This window comes from Eptatretus burgeri, chromosome 6, assembly GCF_056783735.1.
Source record: "Eptatretus burgeri isolate ZD-2024b chromosome 6, Ebu_testis_v1, whole genome shotgun sequence".
Taxonomy (NCBI): domain Eukaryota; kingdom Metazoa; phylum Chordata; class Myxini; order Myxiniformes; family Myxinidae; genus Eptatretus; species Eptatretus burgeri.
Genome location: NC_140966.1, coordinates 35,672,869 through 35,680,368, shown reverse-complemented (window position 1 = coordinate 35,680,368; position 7,500 = coordinate 35,672,869). Strand labels below are relative to the sequence as shown.

General features: G+C 36.2%; 1 protein-coding gene across 2 annotated transcripts in view; it reads left to right on the top strand.

The window, feature by feature from the left end:
* PAX6 (paired box 6) overlaps window positions 1–7,500 on the top strand; it is a 202,453-nt gene that overhangs the window by 193,476 nt on the left and 1,477 nt on the right. The window lies entirely within an intron of this gene.

Sequence of the window (7,500 nt, the reverse complement as noted above, 5' to 3'; positions counted from 1 at the left end):
TCTGCATGGACTTCCTCGGTGAGGAGGACATTGATGTCCTCGACTGGCCTCCATATTCTCCCGACATGTCGCCCATCGAGCACCTTTGGGACGTTCTTGATCGACGCGTACGACAACGTTACGCAGTCCCAGAGAACGTCCGCCAGCTCCGTGTGGCTCTCCAGGAGGAATGGGAAAACATCCCTCAGGCCACCATCGATAATCTGGTGATGTCCATGCGCCGGAGATGCACCGCGCTGCGCGACGCCAACGGTGGACACACCCGCTACTGACTGTGTGAACTCTGACAGTGACACCTCGGTTGTGTCGGCTGTTGTAACGCAAAGACTCGCCAGAATTCTCAAGGAACTCTTTGAAATTTAATGCTCAGTTGTCATGGATTCTATAACCAAATTGTTGTGAAGATTTAGTATTAATGAGTTCGAGGTAAAATAGTAACAATCGCTTGGTGCGTTTATATTTTTGCGCTTGGTGCGTTTATATTTTTGTTCAGTATATATATATATATATATATATATATATATATATATATATATATATATATATATATATATATATATATATATATATATATATATATATACATATATACATATATGCATATATATATGCATATATGTATATATGTATATATATATATATACATATATACATATATACATATATGCATATATATATGCATATATATATGCATATATGTATATACATATATATACATATATATATGCATATATATATATGCATATATATATATATATATATATATATATACATATATATATATATATACATATATATATACATACATATATATATACATACATATATATATACATACATATATATATATATATATATATATATATATATATATATATATATATATATTTACAGTCATGGGTACCGAGTGTATTATGAGGGGGTTTAATCCCCGTTTGTCCTCGGAAGAGCTGGACCTGGGGCCACTGCTCACAATTAACTTTGTGGTATGGTGGTTTGCTTTAGAACCACGAACGCCACTCAGCTAACCACAAGTTCCAGTGTCCACCATTTATATATATATATATATATATATATATATATATATATATATATATATATATATATATATATATATATATATATATATATATATGTATTCCTCAGAAGGATGACAGGCTGATTTTTGAAGGAATCTATGTGATTTTACCAACAATATACTGAGGCCCCCATTTTGACACATTTCCAGTCACATGATCAGCATGACCTCCCCAATTTAACACTCCTACCCTGGCCTTATGTTGTTACCCAAATTTGGTGGCATTCTGACTGGTGAGTCTGGAGGAGATTTTTGAAGGAATTTACTAAGTCCACCATTCTGACGTACTTCAAGTCATGTGACTGGAACGAGCTTTGAAATCTCCATTACCAGTCAGTAGTGGAACGTTGCTGCCATATTTCAGCCCGATCAGCCCAGCGGTTTGGCTGGAGAAGTCGAAATAGGAGACGGACAGACTAACAGACAGGCAGACGGATGGACGGTGCATGATGACAATACCTTATCTGGAATTCCAATTCCAGATAAGCTATAAATGGTACGAACTGTTTCCTTGCTTGACAGCAGCATTTAAAAAGGAAAGACCATGGACAAACCACCGTAGATTGATAACTATTGCAAAGACATGATGAACTAAATGGCCTTTTCTTGCGTTGAAGTTCTTTGAAAGGGAACTCGTATTTATTTACTCCGTGTTCAAGTATATAATACTTTGACAAATGTACTTGAAACTAAAACTACTGATAGTAAAACACAATTGAGGTAGAAAGCTGAAACTCTCCAAAAGTGATGTAACGTTTGTCAGCATGTATTCTCAAAGTGTTAAGCAATGGTTTTATGCAGGTCCTGCTGACAATCATGCTATACAAAGACAATGTTACTATCACCAGATACATAAACGTTTGTAAGAAGCTGTATCAGTAAATATGCAGCTGTTGAAAAACTGCATCTGAGAAGATGTAACCAAACCAAAATTTTGAAATGGAAATTGGACCACAAGCATTCAGATGCAGAACATGTTCAAAGAGCCCTCTTCTGTGTGTAGTCACATGTTATAGGCAAATAATGTCAGTCTGCACTGCAGCATGCAGAGTAGCCCCGGGAAATGGAATGGATCTCTCGTTCTATGGCTGCTTGTATGTCTCCCAACATGTGGTGTTTTGTCTCAAAGATGTTGTCCTTGACCTTTGATCAATTATACTTCCTTCTTCCTCAAATTGATGAACCAGATGCAAAATTTGGTTTCGTATTGGAAGCAGCACATGTTGCAAATTCTTTACAAAAATTCCTTTGTACAGCCACAATATAATGACCACTTTCAGAATACCATTTTACGATGAACACTTTTCTTCATACCCATCACACAACGCCATGTTACTCAGACTGCGATACTGACTGATGGATTGGTATTTTTTTATACTCCCATTGAGCCTGGTGTTGTCTTAGTGGTTAGGGTGGTGGCTTGGGATCCTAGGGTCCTGAGTTCAAGCCCCATTGGCTGCTGAATTAATACACCAGGGGATTGACTGAGCCTGTCATCCTTCTGAGGTTGGTGAAATGAGTACCAGTGTGTACTGGTGGAGGGGCACTGCATCAGTGACAGTCACGCTTCCAAGAAATGATAGCTACCCCAGCAGCTAAGCTGCCATATGCAAGAATAAGAAGCCCCCATTGGACTTAGTCCAAAATGGGGGTTTAAGGATTTGATCTCGATTTTTGTGTCCATGCGTGCATGTGTGTGTCCGCAACCATATCTCGGACATGTATGGACCGTTTTTATTCGTACTTGGCATATAGACAAGTCATGCTGGTGTACATATGTGCATCATTTTGTTTCACGAGTTGATCAAAGATGGCCGACTGGTGGCCATTTTAGTTGTAAAAAAAAACCCAGTATCGAACACGTCCTCAACCATTTTTCGGACATCCATATAGGGTTTACTCAACCATTCAGATTTACTGATCTTGTTCAAACTTGGCACACAGACAAGGAATGATGGCTTACTTAAGCACGCCTTTTTTTTCGAGATCAGATGCAAGATGGCCGAATGTCAGCCATTTTGTTACTTAAATGTGTCCTCAATAATTTCTCAGATATGCTTGGTTTGATTTTGTTCAAACTTGGCACAAACACAGTAACTGATGACATGCACATGCACCTCACTTTATCTTGTGATCTGATCAAAGATGGCCGACTGGTAGACTGGCAGCCATTATAGTTTAAAAAAAATACCCAGTATTGAACACTTCATCAACCATTTCTCATAATTGCATTTACCCATCTTGTTCAAACATGCCACAAATATAATGAATGACAGCTTACATAAGCATGCCATTTGTCTTCGGGATCAGATCCAAAATGACCGACTGGCAACCATTTTAGTTGTAAAAAAAAACAAAAACCGATGTTGAACATGTCCTCAATCATTTCTTGGACATGCATTTATCAAAGTTCAAACTTGACACACAGATAAACAATGATGGCTTACATATGCACTTCATTATTTTTCGACATCAGGTCCAAGATGCCAAAAAATAATTTGGCATTTTCTTGGCATGTATGGAAGTGGTTTGCAATTGCGTTCTTACGGGCAGTGTCTATACTAGATGGGTGATCATAGCCATTGTTCTCCATAAGAGAATCCTCTGCCTAGCATCAACGCCATGTAGCCATTACTGGCAATACATGCCAGCTGTCTCCATGGCCTTCTATCAACTGTTCCCATGGCTTCACGTAACCCTGATAGGGAGGTTAAAATGGTGTAGTACACTTTGCACAAAGCTGGCCCTTAGGTTAACAAATGCAAAGATCACCTTCTTTGAGAAGTATTGCTGCTGTTACCCAATTAAACCCTTAACCTCTGGTTTCAAAACCTGAACCGCAAAGCAGCAGCGGATATGGATTCAGAGATTCTTTCTCAGAGATGAGATGCCTACCAAGGCCAATGAGCCCCCACCTGACAAAGCAACTGGTTTTGAAGTTGCGCATCTGCCCAAAGCAACTGGTGCCAGTGATTTGCCTTTTCACATGTACACCCATTAGCGAGAACAACTCCGCCACGAAAAGGCCGGTGCTAGGCTAGACTGTCGGAGGCTGTTTGTAACTGAGCCATTGGAGTATTTTCTACACCTTGAGAGCTTATTCTCAATGTCACTCCACAGCATAACTGTCCATGGGGATAACATTAGTCTGCTATGTACTTAATAGATGTACTCACATCTACTACATAATAGACATTCTCACGTCTTGTTGAGAGAGGGTGGATCGCATGCACGTTTGCCCAATATTTTCTCCTGTCTCATGAGGAGTAGATGCAAGCAAACAAACTCAGTTAAACACAGTACGGAATATATATATATATATATATATATATATATATATATATATATATATATATATATATATATATATATATATATATGTATGTATATATATGTATGTATATATATATATATATATATATATATATATATATATATATATATATATATATATATATATATATATATATATATATATATATATATATATATATATATATATATATATATTTGCAGTGTATACTTACACATTGTAAGCAATAACGAACCGTGCTTCCCTGTTGTCTTGGGTCACTCACCTGTATTTATTTTATCATTTATTTTTTCATTTATTTATTTAATTTATTTATATTTTAATTTACAGATGCTTTCCAACGATTCTACGATTTTTCCTTGTATACCAGGTTCGATGTCCATCGGCAAGCAAAATTACCATGCTTCCTCATTGTTTCGGGTTCCTTACCTGCATTTATTTTTTTCACTTCTTATTTAATTTTTTTATATTTTCATTTACAGATGCTTTCCAATGTTTCTGTGATTTTTCCCGATGTATTGGTTTCGATGTCCATTGGTGTGCTAAATTACCATGCTTCCCAATTGTCTCAAATCACTCACCTGCATTTATTATTATTTTCATAAATATATATTTTCATTTGTGGATACTTTCTCATGGTTCTGTGATTTTTAATGGCGTATTCGCTTCGATGTCCATTGACACGCAAAATTTCAGCTTTGTACGTCACCTGGAAGGTACCGAACATAAATATCAGTTGGTAATTGAGTCAGTATTATGCTGGGCATTGACTTAATGGTTAGGGTGGTGTGCTTGGGATCCTAGTGTCCTGAGTTTGAATCCTGCTTGGCTATTGAATTAATACCAAACGAGGTTGACTCTGCCTGTCATCCTTCTGAGGTTGGCAAAATGAGTGCCAGCTTGCTGGTATCCTGTGTAGGAGTTGCAACCCATGGAGGATGGTGTCCAATAGCCAAGGAGACTGCTTAGGCAGCACCAATGCTCTGCACAGAGTATGGTCACAATGGATGGATTGTCTGTCAGTGAGTCAGTGGTTGGAATGAGGTGTTTCTGTATATGTTTATATATATATATATATATATATATATATATATATATATATATATATATATATAGACATATATATATATATATATATATAGACATATATATATAGACATATATATATATATATATATATATATATATATATATATATATATATATATATATATATATATATACATATACATACACACACACACACACACACACACACACACACACACACACACACACACTCACACACCTCATTATCGGCTGATTTTGTTTTAGGCCGACCTACTTTTCTGGGATTTTTTAAGGCTATCTCATTTGCACACGTTTTAGATTTCCATGATGAACAAGAGCGAGAATTGCTTTGAAATACATATCCCCTCCCAGACCCAGTGAAGAAGAAAAAACCTATACCCCACTATGTTTGGGTCTATTTGGCAAAATAAGTGAAAAAGCAATTTTCATTTGCTGATATACTTTGTCAACTAAAAAGCAATAAAGACAACTCGGATAACAAACTGTAGATAAAAAAATTAGTTTGCTTTAAAGCATGCTCGAGCCGATACATGAACCATAATGAAGAAGAAGAACCATTCCAACCCACTGTGTTTCATTCGTTTCTCGGCTTTGCCAATTTCATATTACAAATAACCCGATGTACATACATGAAGCAAAAACATGCGTACGGCTTATGTGCTTATATAATACATCGTAGCTATTTATATACATGGGATCATTCCAATTGCACTGGGCAATGGACTAACACCGAGGCCTAAGGCCTGAGGCCTGGCGATCTGTACTGCTTCACGCATTGGCGGCACATGATTTTATTTGGGTGGCGTCAGGTCAGCTGTCCAGCCAATGGGTGTAAAGCAGTGGGGTGGAGTCAGGGCAGCTGAACACTGACCCCTGTAGCATAAGTGATATTTTCTAAGTTTAAAAAGGGCATAACTCTGTGAATAATTGACGAAATGCCCTCAATTCAAACTTGTGAAACCGGTCAGGGACTCCTTATCCATTGAAAAGTACAAAAAAGTTGGCATTTCTTCAGCTATTGTACCTTGTTTTTCAGTCCCTTTCATCATCCCACATACCAAGCTTTTGTCAGTTTCTCTTTCAGTTAAACATTATCCTTTTAAAGCACAAATACCAGTAAATATCTACAGATTGTAGTAAATCTTCTATTCCCCATGTTCCCCGTCCCATCCCGCTCACTTCCACAGATCTCCAAATGTCTCTGTTCCCCATTATTTTGTCCTTCCCACTCCCTCCCCTCCTGTCTCATGCCCCCCCCCTTGATGTGCGTTGTGTGTTAGCTCTCATACGAGCCTCGACAAGGTATACAAAAAAAACCCCCTACAGATTGTCATAAATATATACATATTGTAGTACTGTAATTATCTACAAGTTGTAGTAAATATCTCCAGATTGTTGTAAATATCTACAGATTGCCGTAAATATATAGATTGCATTAAATATGCACAGATTTGCAGTAAATATGTACAGGTTGTAGTAAATATCGAGATATTGTAATTAATATGTCGATTGTATTAAATACAGTATGTACAGATTGGAATAAATATCTACAGATTGAAGTAATTACCTACAGATTGCAGTAAATATCTACAGATTGTCTTAAAAATGTAGATTGAATGAAATATGTACAGATTGTCGTAATTATTGACAGATTGTAGTAAATATCTACAGATTGTAGTAAATATGTAGATTGTATTAAATATGTATAGATTGTCGTAAATATTTGTAGATTGTACTAAATATGTACAGATTGCAGTAAATATGTACAGTTTGTATTAAATATGTACAGATTGTTGTAAATATGTAAAGATTATAGTAAATATGTACAGATTGTAGTAAATATGTAGATTGTATTAAATATCGACAGGTTCTCATAAATATCTAAAGATTGCAGTAAATATCTACAGATTGCAGTAAATATCTACAGATTGTCATATATATTTTCAGATTGTAGTAAATATCTTACTTTTGACCAGCCAGAAAACAAATGCTTGCATTAAATTAATAATTGTAATTACAACTTGCTATTAGGTTTCAA